Source organism: Spermophilus citellus, assembly GCF_964194105.1.
Source record: "Spermophilus citellus genome assembly, chromosome: 19".
Classification (NCBI taxonomy): domain Eukaryota; kingdom Metazoa; phylum Chordata; class Mammalia; order Rodentia; family Sciuridae; genus Spermophilus; species Spermophilus citellus.
In genome coordinates, this window is record NC_138201.1 from 11,626,577 (window position 1) to 11,650,582 (window position 24,006).

The window sequence follows — 24,006 nt, forward strand, 5'->3', positions numbered from 1 at the left end:
TCAAAGGTCTTCTTTAATTTTTTTTTTCTTTAGTGTTCTATAGTTTTCATTTCAGAGGTCTTTCACCTTTTTTGTTAAGTTGATTCCCAAGTATTTTATTTTTTTGATGCTATTGTAAATGGGGTAATTTTCCTTGTTTCCCTTTCAGAGAATTTGTCACTGATATATAGAAATGCCTTTGATTTATGGGTGTTGATTTTGTACCCTGGTTCTTTGCTAAATTCATTTACTACTATCGCTTCGCGCGGCTGGTGAAAGGCGAATAGTTTAGTCCGCCATGTTCTTCTCCTTGGTGTTCCGGGCCGGGCGGCAAGCCTCACAGCCCAGTGGATGAAGAAACTTGCTCTGGAGTTGAGTTTTTAACCACTTTGGGAAGACATATAAAGAATTTGCATAACACAGCTATACAGAAGGGTGCTGGAGGAGCCTTGTTTGTGCACAGGGATACTCCTGAGAATAACCCAGATATCCCATTTGATTTCACACCAGAAAACTATAAGAGGATAGAGGCAATTGTAAAGAACTATCCAGCAGGGCATAAAGCAGCAGCTGTGCTCCCAGTCCTGGATTTGGCCCAAAGGCAGAACAGGTGGTTGCCCATCTCTGCTATGAACAAGGTTGCAGAAATTTTACAAGTACCTCCAATGAGAGTATATGAAGTAGCAACTTTTTATACCATGTATAATCGAAAACCAGTTTGAAAGTATCACATTCAGGTCTGCACTACAACACCTTGCATGCTTCGAAACTCTGACAGCATACTGGAGGCCATTCAGAAGAAGCTTGGAATAAAGGTTGGGGAAACTACACCTGACAAACTTTTCACCTTTATAGAGGTGGAATGTTTAGGAGCCTGTGTAAATGCACCGATGGTTCAAATACATGATAATTACTATGAGGATCTGACACCAAAGGATATTGAGGAAATTATTGATGAGCTCAAAGCAGGCAAAATTCCAAAACCTGGGCCACGGAGTGGACGTTTCTGTTGTGAGCCAGCTGGAGGTCTTACCTCTTTGACTGAACCACCCAAAGGACCTGGCTTTGGTGTGCAAGCAGGCCTTTAATTTATAATCAACTGTAAATATGTTATTGCAAAGATAAAATATTATATACATAAAAAAATAAAAAATAAATAAATTCATTTACTAGTTCTAGAAGTTTTCTGGTGGAATTTTTTTGGTCTTCTAGGTATAAAATCATACTGTTGGCAAATAGTGCTAATTGGAGTTTTTCTTTACCTGTCTATATCCCTTTAATTTCTTTCATCTGTCTAATTGCTCTGGCCAGTGTTTTAAGAACTATGTTAAATAGAAGTAGTGAAAGAGGGCATCTCTGTCTTGTTCCAGTTTTTAGAGGGAATGCTTTCAATTTTTTCTCCATTTAGAATGATGTTGGTCTGGAGTTTAGCATAGATAGCTTTTAAGATGTTGAGATATGTTCTTGTATCCCTAGTTTTTCTAGTGTTTTGAACATGAAGGGGTGCTATATTTTGTTGAATGCTTTTTCTGCATCTATTGAGAAGATCATATGATTCTTATCTTTAAGCTATTGATGTGATGAATTACATTTATTGATTTCCATATGTTGACCCAACCTTGCATCCCTTGAATGAATATTACTTGATCATGGTGTAGTATCTTTTTGATATGTTTTGTATTTGCTTTGCCACAATTTTATTGAAAATTTTTGCATCTATATTCATTAGAGATAGTGGTCTGAAGGTTTTTTTTTTTTTTTTGATGTTTCTTTGCCTGGTTTTGGAATCAGGGTGATATTGGCCTCATAGAATGAGTTTGGAAGTGCTCCCTCTTTTTCTGTTTCCTGAGATAAATTGAAGAGTATTGGTATTAGTTATTCTTTAAAGATCATGTAGAACTTAGTTGTGTATCCATGTGGTCCTGGGATTTTCTTGGTTGGTAGGCTTCTGATGGCATCTTCTGTTTCATTGCTTGCAGTTGATCTGTTTAAATTGTGTATATCATCCTGATTCAATTTGAACAAATCATATGATTCTAGAAATTTATCAATGCCTTTGATATTTTCTATTTTATTGGAGTACAAGTTTTCAAAATAATTTCTAATTATCCTCTGTATTACTGTAGTGTCTGTTGGAATATTTCCTTTTTCATCATATGTGTTAGTAATGTGAGTTTTCTCTCCCCTTTTTTTTCATTAGCATGGTTAAAGGTCTGTCAATTTTATTTATTTTTTCAAAAAAACAATTTTTTGTTTTGTCAATTTTTTCAAGTGTTCCTTTTGTTTCAATATCATTGATTTCAGCTATTTATTTTATTTTGTTATTTTAGTTATTTCCTCTCTTCTCCTTTTGGTGTAGATTTGTTCTTCTTTTTCTAGGGCTTTGAGATGTAATGTTAAGTACTTTATTTGTTTTCTTTTTCTTCTTTTAAGGAATGAACTCCATGCAATGAACTTGTCTCTTAGAACTGCCTTCATAGTATCCCAGAGATTTTTGATATGTTGTATCTGTGTTCTCATTCACCTCTAAGAATTTTTTAATCTCCTCCTTGATGTCCTCTACAACACATTGTTCATTCAGTAGCATATTATTTAGTCTTGTTGGAGTAACTTTTTTATTTATTATTTTATCATTGATATCTAATTTCATTCCATTATGATCTGATAGAATGCAGAGTAGTAGCTCTACTTTTTTATATTTGGTAAGAGTTGCTTTGTGGCATAATACATGGTCTGTTTTAGAGAAGGAACCATGTGGTGCTGAGAAGAAAGTGTACTTGCTCATTAAAGAATGAAATATTCTATATTTGTCAGTTAAGTCTGAGTTATTGACTGTATTATTGAGTTCTATAGTTTCTTTGTTTATCTTTTGTTTGGAAGCTCTATCCAGTGGTGAAAGAGGTGTGTTAAAGTCACCCAAAATTATTGTGTTATGGTCTATTTGACTCTTGAACTTGAGAAGAGTTTATTTGATGAATGTAGATGCTCCATTGTTTGGGAAAATGTATTTATTATTGTTATGTCTTGTTGATGAATGATTCCCTTAAACAGTATGTAGTGTCCTCCTTTATCCCTTTTGATTAACTTTGTCTTGAAGTCTACTTTATGTGATATGAGGATGGAAACCCCTACTTGCTTCTGCAGTCCATGTGAGTGGTATGATTTTTCTCAACTTTTCATTTTCAGTCTGTTGATGTCTTTTCTTATGATGAGTCTCTTGGAGGCAGCATATTGTTGTGTCTTTTTTTTTTTTTTTTGATACAATCTGCTAATCTATGTCTTTTGATTGGTGAGTTTAAGCCATTAACATTCAGGGTTATTATTGAGACATGATTTGTATTCCCAGCCATTTTTGTTTATTTTTGCTATTTAACTTGACTTGATTTCTCCTCTTATTAGTTTTTCCTTTAGTGTAATATCTCCCTCCACTGTTTTTATCATTGTTTTTCATTTCCTCTTTGTACAATATTTTGCCAAGGATGTTCTGTAGTACAGGCTTTCTAATTGTAAATTCTTTTAACCTTTGCTTATCATGGAAGTTTAATTTCATCATCAAATCTAAAGCTTAATTTTACTAGATATAAGATTCTTGGTTGGCATCCATTTTCTTTCAGAGTTTGGTATATGTTTTTCTATGATTGTCTGGGTTGAAAAATCTGCTGAGATACAAATTGGTCTCCCCCATATGTGATCTGATTTCTCTCTCTTGTGGCTTTTAAGATTCTATCCTTATTCTGTATGCTAGCCATTTTCATTATAATGTGCCTTGGTGTCAATCTGTATTTTGTTCATTTGGTATCCTGTAAGTTTCATGTATTTGGTTTTCCAATTAACTCTTCATGCTTGGGAAATTTTCTGATATTATCTGCTTGAAGAGCTTGTGCATTCCTTTGATTTGAAAGTCTGTGGCTTCCTCTTTCCCAATAACTCTTAGATTTGGTCTTTTGATGCTGTCCCATAATTCTTGGATGTTCTGTTCATGGTTTCCTACTCTCTTCACTGTGGGGTCAACTTTTTATTTTCCAGATTGTACTTTGCCTTCATTACCAAGTGATCTAGTCTGTTGGTTATGGTTTCTATTGAGTTTTTTATTTGATTTATTGTTTCCTTCATTTCAAGGATTTCTGACTGCTTTTTTTTTCAGAGTCTTTATCTCTTTCTTGAAGTAATCTTTTGTTACCTATATTTTCTCTCTTATCTCTTTGTTGGAGTGATCAATTTTTCCCTGTATTTGCTCATTTAGGTCATTTTCTAATTCACAAATCATCTTAATTATGAACATTTGAACTCCTTCTCTGACATTTCATCAGCTTTGCTGTCCATGGGTTCCATTAGTATATGTATCCTGGTTTGTTTGGGGCACTTTTCTCCCTTGATTTTTCATGTTGTCTATGTGTCTTCTTTTCTTGCCATATGGATCTGAGATATTACAGTCTCTACCATATATTCTTGTAGTACCTGTGCAGATTGTCTGTACCTCACCTTGATGTTGGGTTTCCAGACCCTGCCGATGTCCCTCAATGAAAGCTACTGCAACTAAAGGTGGAGGCAGCAGTAGCTGAGGTAACTCAAGATAATAGTGAAGATGCCCCAAGATGGTTGTAACATCGTACAGAGATGGGGCTGAAAGGGTGGGCCTTACACCGTCTTTGGGATGCCTGCTCTGAGATGCAGCTGCTTCTAGGCCCTGTCTGTTGTCAAAAGGTAGGGGCTACTGCGTGGGGAAGGCTATGTTGATGACCGCAGTGTGCCAAGATGGAATTGAGATTGGCTTGGGCTCCCAGGTTTATGAGCAGGTGGCAAACTCAGACCTACCCTGGGCTTGGGTCCAGAGTATGTTGGTGTGGGTGGATCTGGGCCGGGCCTGAGCTCCTGCGGTGGTCTGCTGGTCAGACAAGGTGGTCCTGTGCTGGAGCCTGAGCTCCAGCATGTGTCAGCCAGTGGAAGGATGGACCTGGGCCTACTGTGAGCCTGGGTCCCACACAGATGAGTGTTGTGTCTGCATTTTTATCTGATATTATTTATCTTCTGCCTGAGAAACTATATTAGTGTTATTTTTAATATTCATTTTTTAGTTATAAGTGGATACAATATCTTTATTTTATTTTATGTGGTGCTAAGGATGGAACCCAGTGCCTCATGCATGCTAGGCCAATGCTCTACCTCTGAGCCACAACCCAAGCCCTAGTGTTATTTTTAATAGAGATATGATTGTGCATTCCTTCTTGTTGTTGTTATTTTACTTTGTGAATTACACCCCATCAGGTATAGAATTTTAGGCTGGAATTCATTACTTTTAGCACTTTTAATATGTCATTCATTATCTCATTGATTCTACTGTCACCTCTCAGACATGAACTTCATCTTTCAAAGGTGGTATGTCCTTTCTTTCCCCTGTGGTTACTTTGAAGATTTTTCCCCCTTTGCTTTAGGTTTTCAGCAGTTTATTATGATGTATTTAGCTTTATTTTTACTTGAATTTAACCAGTTTGAATGTTCTTGATTTTTTATCTATGAATTTAAAAATTTTAGAGGTTAGAAAATTCTCAGGTATTATATCTTTGAATATTGCTTCTGTTCTATTTTCTCTCCTGTCCATTTAAGCATCCTGGGGTGTTTTTTTTTCTTCTCTCCCTCTCACCCTCACACTCTCTCTCTCTTTCTCTCATCTTTTAGGTTAGTTTCTTTAATTTTTTCCCACATTTTTATTGGTTCATCATAATTGTACATAATGGTGAGATTTTTTGTTACATATTCATACATACACACAATATAGCAATATAATTTTCGGGGGAGGAACTGGGGATTGAACAAGGGGCACTTGGCCACTGAACCACATCCCCAGCTCTATTTTGTATTTTATTTAGAGACAGAGTCTCACTAAGTTGCTTAGCACCTCGTCATTGCTGAGGCTGGCTTTGAACTTGCAATATTCCTGTCTCAGCCTCCTGAGCCACTGGGATTATAGATGTGTGCCACCACGCTCAGCATAACAACATAATTTGGCCAATATCACTGCTCAGCACTCCCACCCTGCCTCCCTACCTCCTACTCCTTGTTCCCTTTCCTCTATTGATATCCTTTTGATTTTCATGAACTCCACCCCCATTTTTTTCTCTCTAGCTTTCTTTTTATTTATTTTAAAAGTACAAATATTTTCATCACCTTAGTTAATGATAATTTTTCATTAAGTGTTTTTAATTCTATATATCATAATTTTAGTGGATCCAGGTGAAAAGTTTTTTTGAGAAAAGATTGGTTACCTGTACTGGTCAGGTGGAACATGTGATCATCTGTAATTCTTTCAGAAACTGAGATAAGCTGTGACCTGACCCCTCTTTTGTAAATTTCTGTGAGGCTACCATCTGGATGTGTAAGGAAACACCTTCCCCACCAGCCCATAAGTGTTTACTCACTGATGAATCCTGCCCGAATCCATTATAAGATTGATTATAAAATGAAAATCTTCCTCTATATTCCCTCTTTGTTTCTGCATAAGCCATAAAGTTCCAATGTTGTTTAATTTTGTTTCTTTACCATAAAGTCCTCCCTGAATCACAAGACTTGAGCTCTTTAAGCTGGCTCCCGTGTCCTTTTGACATATTCCCACCTTAATATGTCTCGTAGGTCAAGAGGCCCTGTGCTTCCCTTCCCAAGTCCTGAAATCAAACGTTTCTTTAAGAGTCTCTGGTTCCTTCCATCCAGAATGAAATTTTTAAACAAAGATCTAGTCTCTAGGCATTATTTGTACTGTCTTTTTGTTGCTTTTAGGCTGTATGTGTAGGAAGGATTGGAATCCCTGTGTGTGTGTCTGTTTTTGTATACTCATGTACAATATATTTGTTTCTATTTATTTGTATCTATTTTTTATTTATATATCTGTCAACCTACTTTATCTGAGCTAACAGCATTAGTTCAAAATGCTATTCAAGGTCACAGGACACATGTACGTATTCACTTGGTAAAGCCTACTGAACACAAAGCCATTTCTGGATTGTTGAATACCATGTGACTGTGAAAAAAATATCTGTTAACTAAAGTTCAGTATTTATTGGCATTCTTTTACTGAGGTAAAATTTACATGCAGTGAGATTTACAAATATTTATTATGCAGTGTGTTTTTACCAAAGAATTTTAGAATTTTTAAACTCCCTGGGTAGCTTTAATGTCTAATCAGTTGACCAGCTATGCAGCACTCAATGCAGTTCTTTCAGCCTCTTTTTAAAGGGGGCTGATCTCTGTTTTTTTTTTTTTTTCTTGTTAATAGCATTCCAGATAAAGTTGCTGATGAAACGAGTTTAAGCTGTTCACTTGGCAGCAGTAACCACGGTGTTCCCCCCATTAATAGCTTTAGGATGTATTGCTGTAGCTTTTCTATTTCTTAAAATTGAATTTACCCTTTACAGAATGATACCACTGACACTCATGGCATCATAATTCCAGAAGGCTATCAGAGAAGAGAGCTCAAGGGATGAGAAGCTGAGATGCCCACCCTGTTTTTACAGTTACCTATAGCTTTTGAGCAGCTAGCTATTCCTTTCTTCACATTTCTTTTCAAGACTTCTAGGTTTCTGACACTAATGCTCCCAAGTTATTTGCAAAGTTATTTTAGCTCCCAAGGCTTGAGTTTTTATCCTCTTCCTTCTTGAGGATATAAAAAATCACTTGAAGGGATTCTAAGCAATTAAAGTTAAAGATTCTTCTGTGTTAACAGAGGCAGCAGACACCTGGGCTCTGTATTTTGGGACTTTGTATCTCTTACTGTGAAAATCAGTTGAGACCTGGTCAGGCAGAGGGGTATCTAAAGGACCAGGAACTGTGATGGTAGGAGAGTAGCTTATATCATTTGGGTGAAGGGACAGAGAGGTTCCTTTGTAGGGTTGGCTCTGAAACCTACCCTTGAATCTGCACTTTGCCTGGCTGCCTGATGGGCTGATGGTGGTGATAGAACAAGGGCCATAAGCATTCTGATTTCTGTGCTCCTTAGCCAAGGCTGGGTGCAATCAATATGTATCAAGTTATTGGTGCTCCTTAGGATGGTGAGTTTTATGCTCTTTTTATTTTGTCAGAAAATAGATATATTTTGGCCCCCAAATTAAATAATTTCAGAATTTGCTTTCATTTTAGAATCAGGCCATGTAACTGAGTGGCATAGTTTATTTTTACTTATAGCAATTATTTAGATCTACATCGATTATCTTTGTGCTCTGTGTTCAAAGACAGATGATTCATCTTCTTCCCAACATGTGAAATTTGGCATGAGTACCAATTGTTGTTTTAATGGTTGCTTTCTTTTTGAAATGAATTTTGATATTTCGAGCAGTTTGAGAGTTACAGGAATAATGTGAAGATAGTATAGGGAGTCCCCTTGACCCCTGTACCCCTCTGCCTCTATTAATGGTACCTTATATTAGTATGACATCTTTGTAAAAATTAGTAATAATCTTAGTTGATAATATTAGTTAAAATTATATTGATAAAATATTGACAGATTATTATTTACCATAATCCATACTGTAGTCACATTTTTTAATTGAAGAATGATATTAGAAATGAAGATATGGACTTTTAAGGTTTTTTTTTTTCTCTGAAGTGGTAGTGTTTCTAATCCCACCCAGATGACAGAACTTCTATGTATGTGTGTATAGTAATCTAGGCACAATTATATCCACATCTATATTTTTATATGTAGCCAACTGTATCTGTATTCAACACAAATTCATAGTGATATCTTAGGCTCTAATTCATCACCATGTACATCATTCTTATATTCTTCCCTTGCTTATTTTTTAACTCTCAGTCTAATAGAAACATGGCTTGAACCATCCTCCCTGGATTTACTCAATGGTTCATTTCTAGTGTACATATATGGAAGTATCAGTAGTGTGAACTGGTTCTGCCCTGTGATTCAGCTGTAACAACTCTAGTGCATTTGAATGGTCTTTCCCATTTGGTCTTACAGAATTTACTTTCTTCCAGAGTTACTTATGACACCACCATTTTCCCAACCACATTCAGTAAAGTTGTTTTCTACATTGGTATCGATATTAGTTTGTTTTTTCACATTTGTATTCTTCTCAGCCTTCTCCTGATCTCTTAAATGACTTTTTGAAATTGCATATATTGGTGTAGTGAAGTTCTATGGGTTCTGACAAAGGCATGTTGTTCCAGACCTTTTTTTCTTCTCTTAGTTCCCCTGGCAACCAAAGATCATTATATTATCAGTGTAGTTTTGCCTTTTCTGGAATGCCATACTGCTGGAGTCATCCCACCTTTTTAGATTATCCTTTCTGACTGAGCAATACACATTTGAGATGCAGCCATGTCTTATAATTGCTTAGCAGTGCATTCCTTGATATTGCTAAATCACATTCCATTGAATACATGTACCCGAGTTTCTTTTTTTTTTTTTAAAGAGAGAGTGAGAGAGAGGAGAGAGAGAGAGAGAGAGAGAGAGAGAGAGAGAGAGAGAGAATTTTTTTCTAATATTTATTTTTTTTTTAGTTCTCGGCAGACACAACATCTTTTTTGGTATGTGGTGCTGAGGATCGAACCCGGGCCGCACGCATTCGAGGCGAGCGCGCTACCGCTTGAGCCACATCCCCAGCCCAGTTTCTTTATTCATTCACCTATAGAAGGACATCTTGCTTTCAATTCTTGGTAACCATGAACAGAGCCACACTATAAACATTTGTGTGAACCAGGCATGTTTATGCATGCCTATAGGCCCAGCTACTTGGGAAGAGGCTGAAGGATGACCTGAGCCTAGGAGTTCTAGGACAACTTGGGCAATGTTATAAGACTCTGTCTCAATAAATAAATAAATAAATAAATTTATAAATTTTTGTGTTCAGGTTTATGTGTGGATGTAAGTTTTCACATTAGTTGGGCAAATAGCTTACTAGCTTTTATCATACATTTGTGTATTCCCTTCTGCTAGTGCTTGCTAAATGTCCCTTTCATCTATTACCCATTTACTCATTATGAATTAACTTATAAATGTATTGTTCTGTGTTTTGGTCGAGTATCTGTTGACTCTGACTGGTACATTTTATTTTCTCATGGGGAGGGGAAACACATAACTTACACAGTCATCAGAAATTTAAAATGGTAACTGGACTACCTTAACGAAATAATCAAAGTTGATGTCAACAATTGGGCAAATCAATATTTTGTGTCTCTTGATAAAATATAATGAGAAGGTAAAACCTTACATCTCTGGTATTCCTGCGGAAAATGCATAATCTGGTCATAAAGAAATGTAATCTTATGTTTCCACATGACAAATCCAAATTGGGGTATGTTTTTCAAAATAATTGAGAATTAGGTTCTCCATAGAAACAAGGAATAGTGGAGATATATGCACACATACATATATTCTCACAGAAAAGGATTCAGTGCAAGGAATTGGCTTCCATGATTATAGGTCATGAGAAGCCCCATCATCTACCATGTGCAAGCTGGATCTTGGTAAGCTGTGGAATAGTTCTGAGAGCTGAAGGACTCATTGTGTGTATTCTGATGCTAGTCTGAAGGCCAAAGGACCAGGATCACCAAATTGCAGAAGATTTTTGTCCCAACTCAACTAGTCAGACAAAGGGAAGGCAAATCCAACCTTCCTTCAGCTTGTTTCTCTTCTCTGGCTCTCCACAGATTGGGTTATGCACACCCACATTGGGGAGAGCCATCTGTTGTCCTTAGTTCCACCAATTCAAATGCTAATCCCTTCCAGAAATAACCTCATGGACACACCCAGACCCACCAGAAATAATATTTAATTAGATCCCTGGGCATCCTGTGGCTCAGTCAAGTTGCTCTATAAAATTAAATATCACAAAGTGGCTGGTAGTTCTAAAAAACGTGAACATTTTTGCCACAAAAGACAAACTGAGCACCTATTCCAGATCTAAGGAGATAGAATTTATAATAAGATGCAATATGTGACCCTGCTTTGGATTTTGAATCAGATTTTTTTTTACTATAAAGGGAATTACTAGAAAATTGGTGAAATATGAATGAAGTATAAAATAGCACAGCATTATTAATGTCAGCTTCCTGATTTTGATCTTTTAAGTGTGTAAGAAAATGTCTCTGTTCTTAGGAACACACAAGTATTTATGAGTAAAGAAGCCTCATGTTTATGACTTGCACTCAAGTTGTTTATAAAAAAATAATATGCATACATATGTAGAGAGAAATTATAAACAAGTGTGGGGAGTTTTAGCAACTGAACAGTCTGTTGAAAGGTATATGGATATTCATATGGATATTCTACGACCTGTTTTGCTACTTTTATATCTATGGAATTATCTTCACATAAAAGTCTACACAAATGAAAATTGCAAATGTGATACACTGTAAGAATGAGATGAATATGATGCTTTGATACAAAAATACAAAGAGGGGAAGGAAGAGGTTTTTTTTTTTTGTTTGTTTTAATCTATGAGTCAAAGATCATGTTCCTGGTTGTAAGTGTTGGGAATATGATAGTGATTAAGTGAAACAGTTTCTGACCTTAAGGAGTTTATTTCATATGAGACAGTAAGAATAAGCACATTAAACTATCACAAATATTCTGAGATAATTTCTGGAAGACCCATTTATAAGTTATTTTTCTCCTTCAGGCTAGAAGTTATTTTCAAGTGACTACAGTATTGGTGGTGGATTTGGAGGAAAGCGTGAATAGATTCAGGAGAGGTGTTTAGTAAGTAAAAGATAAGAGAGACAGACAAATTTGCAGGTTGGAGTAGGAGGATGATGTCACGTGGCATATTCTGGGTTTCCAGTTTTCAGTGTATATCAAATATTCCATCATCAGAGTACATACAGCAGAATAGCATCCAAATTGAACTGTTTTTTAGTTTGTTTCCCATTTGAAGAAACTTTCAAGTAATTTAGATTGGTATTTCTGAAGCACACTATTAGCACTATTGCCGTTCCACTGGACAGTCTATAATGATGTTATCCTGTTCATTAATTCATTTCCAGTTTCTCTGTTTTTCTTAATGTCTGTGAGTAAGACATCTACCCACCTTCCAAATTCATATCATTTCCTACCCTCTACTCTTTCTTTCCTGTCTATTTACAGGAATCGCTTGACTTCCTCCCTCATTCCTCTCACTGTACCATACCTCATGCTATTTCTGTTCTCTCTTCTCTTTACTTTTGAGTGTATTTTGTCTTTAAATGCCTATTTCAGAAACTCTGCCTCAACTCTCTGTATCCTACAGTTGAAAGACTCCTTGGGGAGTCTGTATCTGTCTACAGAATTAAGATGATCACATTAAAATAGCAAAATATTAGAAGAACCTGTGCTTTAGATGGTTATTTTAATATAATCAGGGGGTATCAAAAGGTTTTTAGAATCATAGGAACTTAGAGACTGTTAATTCAGTCCTTCATATGGTAAATGGATGCCCACTTATAAGGTATTTATTATTCTTTCCTGATTAAACATAACTGGTGATGAGAAACTCACTACTTTTTGTGCCACTGTGCCATGATTTTTGGTGTCTGTTATCCAGAACTGCGCTATATCAAGATAAAAAAATACCTCATTAGTGGTAAGCCATATTGCAATAATAAGCATTCCCCAAAACCCAGTGGCTTAACTCATGGAAGTTTATTTTTATTCAAAAACTGCTGAACATCTTTGTCATCACTAGGAATACAGTCTTTAGGGCAGCTCTCCTGTATGAAGTGACTCAGGAATTGCTCTTTCCCCTCATGGTCCCACAGTTGCTGAGACAGGGAAGGAAAAGCTGCAGGATCACATATCAATTCCTAGATGCTTCAACTCAGACGTGATGCAGGTCACTTCCATTCCTACAACTGTACACATGTTTTTGCTGAGTTGCAAGGAGATTGGGAAATTGGAGAGTATATGATATTCATTGAGCACTAAATATCTTCATCACCATCTGATCTCCTTGTCTTTTCATCCTTCAGAGAACAGCCACTTCTTCCTTCTGAGGGCATCATAAATCACATGGAGTTAATGCACTGAGCTCAAAGTTGAGTACATCTGGGTGACTCAGAATTACCAACTATAGACCCTTTTGTCCCCTAATAACTGCCCTTCATGCAAACAGCAAGTCTCTTTTATCCTTGTTCCTGCCTATGAAATGATGGAGACTAAACAGTTGTTCTCCTTCTTGAAAAGTCCTAAGTTTAGTTTAGACCAGATGCATTTTGTTGGGTTAGTATACCTTGTTAAAACTTCAGGCTTCTCGTCGATCTGCTTCCACACATTAAATATGGCAACAAACACATTTCTTTTCAAGATTTTCTCAAATCCTTGTTTCATTATATTCTTAGTGCAAGGGTTCATTTTCTGAGCTTAATGAGGGTCTCTTGAGGATGTCAGACTTCAGGTGAGGAATCATCATTTCTACTAGCAATCTTATGGGTGTAGTCAGCACAGGGTCCATTGATAGGAGTAAATGCAAAATCTTGTTCAGTTTTGATGGGATTCATTCTATGTGAGTGACGGCCAGGAAACCACTCAAACCCCCTTTCATATGCAGAACAAGAATAGGTCCCTATTTCACTTTAATTTGGGTGAAATTTGACAACACAAAATCTAGATCTCTGAGCGATAAACATCTAGATCTCTGAGTGATAAACTTTTCCTACGCCCTTACTTTGGAGAGGTTTATATGACTTTTTTCAATAAACAAATAAATAAAAACAAATGAAAAATTCCTTGAACTATGAGGCTAGCATAGGTATGGGAAAGTGAGAATGAATCAGATATTTAAAAGGTAGAGTCAGAGGTAGGTAATGACTGATGTGTGTTAGGATAAATTAAAATAGAAAATTAGGGTATTTTCATGCTAAAATGGTAGATTAAATATATATATATATATATATATATATATATATCCATAATATCCATATCCACTCATGCATATATCCATATATATAATATATATCTATATATATTCACATATATTTAGATATATATGTATATACATATATACATATGTGTGGTATGTATGTATATACACATATAAGTGTGTATATATGTATATACATGTGTATATATGTATATACATATATGTGTAAATATATACACACACTATATATGTGTGTGTATATATATATATATATATGTATGTATATATATACATATATATCCACTTTTACTTTCTACCTCTAATGCACCAAAAGATACAAGTTACAAATATTTTTAAAATAGATACAGATCCATAAGATTTGGAAACTGAAAGATAGATTGACTGGAAAGAAGTAATTGATTAAATGGGTCTGAGAAAGGAAGATTCCAAAACCATGAGGAAAAACTGCAACTACCCTGATAGAATAGCAGAATCACTATTTAGAGAAAAGTGCAGTATCACTGTAATTGGGGGTTAGGGAGAGATACCTAGGAAGGTAATGAACGAGAACCACATTCTCACATACCAGGTCAGAAGAGGATGCGTAAACTAGACATATTTATTTATTTTCTGTTTTTTTAATTGTTGCCTTATAATCATAAATTATTACATATTTGTATATGTGCACAACATAATTTGGTCAGTTTTGTTCTTCAGAATATCCCTTTTCTCTCCCTCTTTCCTACCCCTGGTCCCCTTCCACTTTCTATTGGTCTCCCTTCTAATTCATGAGATCCTCCCCACATTTTCTTTTTCTCTAGCTTCCACATAAGAGAGAAAACATACAACCCTTGACTTCTGTTTTTGGCTTATTTTGTTTAACATAGTGCTCTTGTCTGTAAACAGATAAATTTAAAGATCACAATTTATATAGAAATGTAAATTATATCTAGATCTATATAAATATATGTAACATATACAAATGTAAATTATATTAGATCTGTAAATTTCAGAGAAACTTCTAAATAGAGGAGTCAAAAGATTAAGCACAAAATGAGTAAATTTAAAAGTAGCGATTTATATAGAAACATAAAAGACCCTCATTGCTATACAAAATTACATATAAGAGGTTGTGAGGGGAATGGGAAAATAAACAAGGAGAGAAATGAATTACAGTAGATGGGGTAGAGAGAGAAGATGGGAGGGGAGGGGAGGGGGGATAGTAGGGGATAGGAAAGGTAGCAGAATACAACAGTTACTAATGGGCATTATGTAAAATTGTGGATGTGTAACCGACGTGATTCTGCAATCTGCATTTGGGGTAAAATTGGGGGTTCATAACCCACTTCAATCTAATGTATGAAATATGATATGTCAAGAGCTTTGTAATGTTGTGAACAACCAATAAAAATAAATAAATAAATTAAAAAAAAAAGAAACAAAGATCTGCAAATTTCATCAAGACTAATCAAGAGAATCTGAAGTCTTTGCATCTTCATCTCTCCAGGGAGGACTATCTTAGACAACTTCTGTACTTTTTATAAGTCTATTAATACCATTTGACTTTTACAACTGTGTGCATATATTAATTAAATTAAAAGGAAGTTTATAATAAGTTTCACTGCATTGAATCCTTTGCAGATAATAAGAATTATTAGAACTGAAAACCATCTAGGAGAGTCACAGAATACATATCTGTCCTTTGTTAGATGACAAAACGCAGGCATGATATAGATGTGTCTAATCTTACAGTTCTCCAAAGCATCTGTGCCAGGAGTACACTCCTTGGCATGCTAAATTAGTTTCTTCTCCAAATGAAGTCTCAACCCTCCTAATAGAAGAGGCAGGATGTGGTCATAGTAATGACACATGAATGCCAGACTGACTTCTTGGCGTTGTGTCAAGAATGGCAAATTAGACATATTAAAAACAAGGCAGGCAGCACTGTCGCAATGATTAGCCATGGTGAGGGATAGGCATGAGACTGAGGGCCAGATGCAGGAGAGGAGAAGTGTTTATGTATATCAATGAGAGGAGAAAGTAGAGCACACTGCATATAGGCTGAGGTGGAAGCATACTAATGGGAGTGACAGTAATGAGATTATATGTATTATAAGCACTGACAATTATGCTCTCATTACTAAAATACACAAAGGGAATGAACACAATTATGTAGCAGACACTATGGGACTGTGAACTTATTATACCATTTGTACTGTAGTCTGTAAAAGTTTGCTGCTACATTTTCTGCTTTATGAGAGCCAAATTAAGCGTTTTGCCTTTGTATATCCCCATGAGATTTTGGGAAACTAATATTGGAAGACATTAGACTAGAAATGGGTCTTTAGAAGTCATCTAAAGGATCTTTTGTTCTTTTTTTTTTTTCTTGCTTTATTCCTTAGGAGTTTTGCGGGAGGAATGCGTTGTGGGTGGTGTGAAAGGACTCCATACTCCTTCACTCAACATGTTGGGTTGTCTGTGCCTGCTTTATATAATAATATGATTTTCCTTAAGCAGAAAAGTTCGGCATAAGCAAGTCTTTTTCAACTTGCTTATTTTTAAGATACATTTTAAAATATTTTTTTTTAGTTGTTGACAGATCTTCATTTTATTTATTTATATGTGGTGTTAAAAATCAAACCTCGTGCCTCACACATGCCAGGCAAGTGCTCTACCGCTGAGCCACAGCCCTCGCTCCCTTAAGATACATTTTGAGGACTCCAGTGATTAAGTGGCTTGTCTATACTGAGCCAGAGTGAGGCACAAGTCCCTGACTCCTCAGTGGTACCCTTTCATGGCACTCCAGTGCCACTGGTACCACTAAGAATAATGATAAAGAGCATGCTTGGTCTATGATGACCAGCTCTTGGGAAGACTGCTCCAGTGCTGTGGAAGCTGGTAGTGCAGATGAATTCCAGGATGCCTGACCAGCACTGGATGATCTTCTGACTTAGTCTCTGCAAGTGCTGGGAAGGACAAAGCATGCCAGGCTGTGCCGATTAGTTTTCACTGAAATGATTCACTTCAATTACAGTGGGCCACAGTAATAAACAGAAATGCAAGGTCTAGATCTCTGAGCCTAAGGAGTGCTAAACATTTCCCTTGTCCCCATACCATAGGAGCAGTTTTTATAATTTTCTGTAAGGATGTGAACAGGTATTGGGGAGGAGAGGATGAAATAGAGACTTTTAAGCAGTTTCTCTAGGTTAGCTATTTGTTATGGTTTGGATGAGAGGTGTCCTCCCAAAAGCTCGTGGGTGAGACAATGCAAGAAGGTTTGGAGGAGAAATGATTGGGTTGAGAGAACCTTAACCTAATAAGTGAATTAATTAATCCCTGATGGGATTAACCGAGTGGCATCTGGTTCATTGGGGGCATGGCTATGGGTATATATTTTGTATATGGAAAGTGGATGCTATCTCTGCTTCCTGATAATCATGTGGTCTGCGTCCTTCTGCTACATTCTTCCGCCATGATGTTCTGCCTCACCTCGAGCCCTGAGGAATGGAGCAGCCTTCTATGGACTAAGACTTCTGAAACCGTGAGCCCTCAAATAAACTTTTCCTCCTGTACAATTGTTCTGGTTGGGTCTGTTAGTCACAGAAGCATTCATTCATTTGCAATTGGGACCGCCAGTCAGCAAAATATTTTTGTTTAGTTCTGTCTAGTTAATGCCAGTTGTAGCTTAATATACATGAAGAGTTTAAAATGTCTGTTGAACTTATAGGCATTTATTCCCTGCAAACTGTAGTGGGTGTGGTTTTTGAAGGCAGAAATCTAGGATGGTCAGAAAGATGAAAAGATCAAGACATTTTTAGCCAGAAATGGCATGCCCTAGTTATCTGCTGTCTGTTCATAGAAAGCCAATATTTCTGATTCGATTTGTTCCTCTCTGGATGGGACCAGTCAAGCTTCCTTACCAGATAGATTCCAGTGGTGGAAGATGGGAGGGCAGGAGGAGGAGGGAGGTAGGGATACCCTGTGTCAGTAGACATCCTGAGTGGTGGATAAGAATTTCCAAATTATAGTTTCCCTGAAGAGGCAGAGACTCAGAGACTCCAGTTTGTATCTTTCCCTGGATTTAAGTAGCATTTCTTCCTCTCTCTGTCCTGTCTCTGTCTTCCTAGTCTCAGCAGAAGGAATATCTCTGGTCTCTGGAGACCTCATCATTTTCCTTTTCTTTTCTTTTACCTTCCCCACAACGTTCTAAGTTACCTGATATTTAAAACTCTTTTCATTTGAACCACAAGTATTGTGTGCTCTTCCTGATGGGGCCCCAACTTGTGCAGTGTGTGATTTTAAAGAAAACAGTAATCTTATGCAGCTCAATACTCGCTCGGATGCTAGTGTCTGGGGTGAAATTTCCATCATGTGGTGAATCTTGGCAATTCTGGAAGGACTCTTTAGAATGATCACCAAAAGACCAGGTCTCTTTGGATATTTAAATATTTGTACATCTACTGAATTTTTTTTTAATTTTTGATATAATTTTTCTATATATTAATCAAGCTTAAAAATCATCCAGAGGTTTTGTATGATTTCTTTAATTTAGAAAGTATCTCAGCACAGAATAGTGCAGCACATTTTGTAATGGAAAACACAGTGGATCAAGGACAGAGGGCTGGGTCTCATTTTTTTGCTCTCTGACTAGCCTGGCTCCATGAGTTTCTCACTCCTTTGTTTCATTTCTTTGGTTTGTGATAGGAGTCATTGGGCTATTTGTCTCAGCCCTACAGTTTCTGTGATAATGCTTTTGTCTCTAAGAACAAGAATGTTTGTGTTCACATGTTTGCATGTTATTTGGCTTTGCTTTGTATTTACAAATGTTTTCCAGGCCTCGATAGCAAGTCTTTCAAGCAGGGAGAAAAGGAGATGCTGAGCAGTCTAACATAGCATCACAAACGATGAATTCTCTTGGAAGACAGGGACATGGGGCTTGTAGTATATATGCAGTTGCCTTATTTTGCAGGTCTTTAGGGCAGTATTTAAATCATAAAGCATTCAGTGCCTCTGGTCGCTGCAGATGAGATACCAAAACGAGTTCCAGTGGAAGCACATGGCTCATTTTCAATCGAGTGCTCAGCATTGAAGACAATCTGTTCCTCTTCTCTGCCCGCCCCAGTTCCCCCTCCAGGCTGCCCTCCCTCCCTCTGCAGTTATTTCCCAGGCACGACTAGAGGGAGCTCCAGACTAAATTGCTTTCTACTCTTGCATCTTTGTATGTGTCAGATGAGATCAGATTCAAACCAGGTTCTATTCTCTGTAGTGCTGATTCAAATCAAATCAAAATCTCTCTTCCTCAGGACATGATTGGAAGTGTATTTACTTTGCTGCGTGCTCTAATGGTCCCATCACACAAGTCCCCGAGGCAGGATACAAGGGAGCTGATGAGTCAGAATTGCCTTCCCGGCTTTATCTGTTCCCATGGCTCTGCTTCCAGGTTGGTCTCCAGGACATCTCAGCATCTTGATGTGACTTCATCATGCCAAGAGGGAGAACATGGGTCTACCTACAACTCTGACTTTCTCCAATCTCTTACTTCCAAATTGTACACATCTGTAGAATTCCCCCAAGTTGTCTATCATTTCCCCACACAGTAAGGAAAACCCATCCGTAAGGAATTTCTGCTCCAATCCCCAGAGCAATATTTTTGTCCATCTCTCCTGGTCACTTTAATTTCTTTATATTTCTATTTTATTTTTCTACCCACTCCTTAGGCAATAATATTTTCCCACTGTAGAATACAAAAGCAAAATGAACAGTGCTGGGATCTCTCCGAAATCCACAGGGTGTCTCTCTTCCTCTGGAAGAAAAAAATAAATAAATAAAAGCTTTGTCTAAACTTTGTTCTTTTTCCCCCTTTCTTCTAGTTTCACACAAGTGCTTTGTTGTGTTTTTAAAAAATTATTATTTATTAAAAGATAAAACACCTTTGTAGATACCAAGGAAACTTTGATGTGAAACTCTCCTCTTATAATACTCGGTGTGGGACAAAGTTTTAGCCACCACTGCCTGTCCCCAACCCCCACCATTTCCAAAGGGACATGCAAATACCTGTAGAATCATATGACAAGGTGATATGCCAGCAGACATCTGTGGGGGCTCTTGGGATCAGTAGTTCTAAGATGGCAGCAAAGTGGTTAGCGCTGTATGAGAACCTTCACTTCTCAAGAGAAGAGGGATGATGACTCTTCTGTGAATGAGGACAAAGGTGGTTTGAGCGTTTTCTCTTGCTATTAATCCATTGGAAAGGCTCATTCCTTACAGGAAGAGCATCTGCCAGTGTCATGTCCCGTCACCTGGAGAAAATAAGGAAGAAAGGAAAGTACAAAGGATTATTCTTTTGGGTCATGACCGCTGGGTTGACAAGTGAAATGTACAGGAACTCTGTGTCCCTACTGAGCAGAATGATGAAAAGCCTTCTAACAGCGATGGCTGGCAGGTGTCTGTCTGGCTGATAGCACGGGGCAGGATGATTGGATGCATTTTACTGGAGTTCATATAAATGTAATCCATTCACGTGAAGTGGAGATTTAGGAACAAATAAAACGCTTTCTTTGCCACCAGAACTGAGAATGATCCTTCTTATCAATAAGTGCAGCAGAATTGATTTTGAATTTAGACTGCAAAAAGCAAAATGGACAGTGAACCAGGCCTCTGTTTACAGCTCAGTGATTTTCCATTCCCTTAGTTCTGAGTTAGGACAATAGCTTCTGTGTGGATCCTCTTGTGGACAGTCAGTTTTGGCTTTTTGTCAGCCCAATTTCCATTTTTCTTTTTTAAAAGGCGTGGGAAACACTTTTGAAGACTTATAGGAACTATCAGTTTGGGTGCTCTCCCTTTCCTAGCCAAGAAATGAACATGTAAACCAGGAACTCTTGGGAGTCTGATCCCTGAAGACAAACTCAAGGAGGAAAATGATTGATGCTGATTCTTCCTACTAGCCAGGCCTAGAAGAGCATACCCCACAGATGGCTGAATTTCCAGAACTGTCATCTACCATGGTGTTTCTAAAGCTTGATCCCAGGGCTTTCTCTTGGATTCTGTGACCTGCCAAGCATTCTTTTGACCAGTAATATATATATATATATATATATATATATATATATATATATATATGTATATATATAATCAATATATATATTATATATATATTGATAATATATATACATATACATATATATATATATATATATATATATATATATATATATATATGATCAATGATCTGAATTCCTTACCAGGGATTGAACCCAGGGGCACTTAACCATTGAGTCACATCCCCAGCACTATTTTGTATTTTATTTAGAGACAGCATCTCACTGAGTTGCTTAGCACCTCTCTTTTGCTGAGGCTGGCTTTGAACTTGCGATACTCCTGCCTCAGCCTCTGGAGCCCCTGGAATTAAAGGCATACACCATTGCACCTGACTTGTATTTTATTTAGAAAGAGAGTCTCACTTTGTTGCTTAGAGCTTTGCTGAGTTGCTGAGGTTGGCTTTGAACTCATGATCTTCCTACCTCAGCCTACTGAACCTCAGGAATTATAGGCATGGGCCACTGCACCTGGTTATAATCACTGTATTTTAAAGGTTGCCCCAGATTCATTTTTTTATTAAAAAAAACTTTTTTTAATTGTCAATGGACCTTTATTTTATTTATTTATATGTGGAGCTAAAATCGAACCCAGTGCCTCACACATGCTAGGCAAGTGCTCTACCACTGAGCTACAACCCCATTCCCCCAGATCTATTTTTGATGCTTATCATCCTCCTTTTCCAACCCTAGTTGCTGTACTCTTATTTTTTTCTATTTCTTTAGCCTACCTTACATATTACCTATCGAATAATCTCCCTGCCCATAGCTGATACCTCCTGAAAATCTTCAGTACCTCCTATGATCTGAATTCCTCACCCTGGATTTCTAACACTTTGTATGATGCTGTTCATAGCTTTCTTCAGAAGGAGGGAGAGTCGAGTATTTTGGAGACGTATAGGCACTAGAGAAATAACAGGGGAATTGGTGATTGATGTCTTAGGACTCCCTCCCTTAAAATTTGAATATGAGAATAAGTAAGATGAAAGGATCTTTCCCTCTCTGACACTGTGGACTTCAAATCTTGTCCCAATTTGATTTCTTTATTGACATACAATGGGAATACAGCAAGTTGGGGGAGGGAGGAACATAACTATCTGGCTGTCAATCTTTGGGCTTCCCTACAACCAAGAAGTTAGTTTATGAAAGTCTGGGCTTCAATACAGTGTCTAAGCAGGGAAAGTACAAATGTTACCCATGAGGACCATTCATCCCATCCCTCGGCAATTCTTTGATGTTTCAAGCTTGCTGTCCCAACCCTGCTTCCATCATCTCTCAGGGATTTTGCTTATTCCCAGCCTCAAGTTTTATGCCCCCTTCTCTCTTTTTGCTTTATTCATGTGCTCTATGCTTCACATTTCATTGGTTTCAATTTGGGGGAGTCATTTGGTCCACTGGAGGAGGCTAGTGATACTGCCACTGGTTGTCTGTGATGAGTTCTGCTCCCTCACATGGTGATGTTTGAATATTAGAGAAGCACGCCGAGGCAAGCATATAAAGCAGGGCTTATTTAAAAAGGGGTAACACAGATTTTCCTGGGAGGGAGAAGGGGACCACAGCTGGTATCCCGGTATACCAAGAAGCAAGGTGTTCTGCCCTTTTTTATGTCCTAGGCTTCCTTTGTTCTTCTGCTCTCTTCTCCTTATCTCTCCTTTTCCTGCATGTGACTAGGCATTTGACTAGGCCTAGGAAATGCTCAGTAGGATGGCCAAAAGGTGGGGGACAGGAGGATTGAGGGGGGTAGAGCAGGATGGGGCAGCCCTGGACACTTTAATTAACAACCTTATAGCTCCCTGTTAGGAGGGGCTATTCCTGGGACAGGTTACCTTAGCAACAGGTTGGAGCAGGGGCAGGTTCTTGATAAGGGTGGAGGAAGGGCTCTGAAGGAATTAATATTTCAATCCCTCAGGGGACAGTCTTCAACTTCCCGGACTCAGTCAAAATTGTCCTCCTTGATCATCCTGACTCGATTTACCTGTCTATACTCACTGCCTGTTTAATTCTGGCTTCACTAGGAGAGATCCATTGCTTGCTTGGATGAGAAGCTGATTTAAGTGTTTGTTCCATATGTTGTTGGACTGATAAAACCATTCTTAAAGGGAAAAGAGATGCTGATGTTTTGATGCATAAGTTGTACTCTTTTTAAGGGCTTATTGTCAAATTTTGTCTTAAATTAGTTGTTTTCTGGATCTTATGAAATTTGACAAAAGTTTTGTCCCCTTTAGTCCACTTAACTATCATCCTTCTATCCAAAAAGTCATTTTAAAAGTGTCACTGCCGTAAGGGAGTGAAAATGCATCCGTTGGATTTGAGCTATTTTCATGAGAAACCTGTCAGTCACCGTGATGGACAGAAAGTGTATTTCTCCCAAATAAGTTTCTGCCTCACTTTCACCTTGCGCTTTTCATTTGCTTCAACCCTCTGATGGCTGGAAAAGGGCTTCAGTTGCTCTACAGGAATGACTCTGTATTGTTTACAAAGCTCCCTCTTTCCCATTCTCCTTTACATCTAAAAACATCCAATGAAAATTTTTTTCAAGTTGTCACATAGTGTGGTCTATTAACTAAAAATATGAGAACTGATTTTTCTTCCCTGGGGTGTTTGTGAATGGAGCATAGATTATATTTGAAGTTATGCTAACAGAGCTTGCTGTTGAATGGTTCATGTTATCCAGTTCAGTGATGAGCATGTAATGAAAAAAGTTTTATATTTCCTTTCTGGTTGATTATGAGGTCATTTGCGTCAATTGACTTATTCTTTATTTCATTAAACAAATACCTATTGACTACTGGTGGCAGACACTGCAACAGGCATTGGATGTATAATTGGTGTGCATAATAAGGATCAGTTTCTGCTCTCTTCGATCTTACTGGGGAAATATTAAATAATCACATATTAGCCATGTATTGCTATATAAAAGTTATGCCCAAACCTAGCAACTTAAAGCAGCAGACATCTGTTATCTCATTAGGTTTCTGAAGATCAGGAAACTAGAAGAGGCTTTGCTCTAGTGGTTCTGGCTCAGAGTGTACATTAAGTATACAGTGGCATATTCACAATGTTGTACCACCAGCGCTGTTTATTTCCAGAAAAGT

General features: G+C 37.4%; 1 pseudogene across 1 annotated transcript; it reads left to right on the forward strand.

Moving 5' to 3' along the window:
• The first annotated feature begins 277 nt into the window (after positions 1 to 277).
• Positions 278 to 1,100, forward strand: LOC308638644 (NADH dehydrogenase [ubiquinone] flavoprotein 2, mitochondrial-like; annotated as a pseudogene). The gene has a single exon. The product of its transcript is annotated as an NADH dehydrogenase [ubiquinone] flavoprotein 2, mitochondrial-like (transcript).
• The last annotated feature ends 22,906 nt before the right edge of the window (positions 1,101 to 24,006 follow it).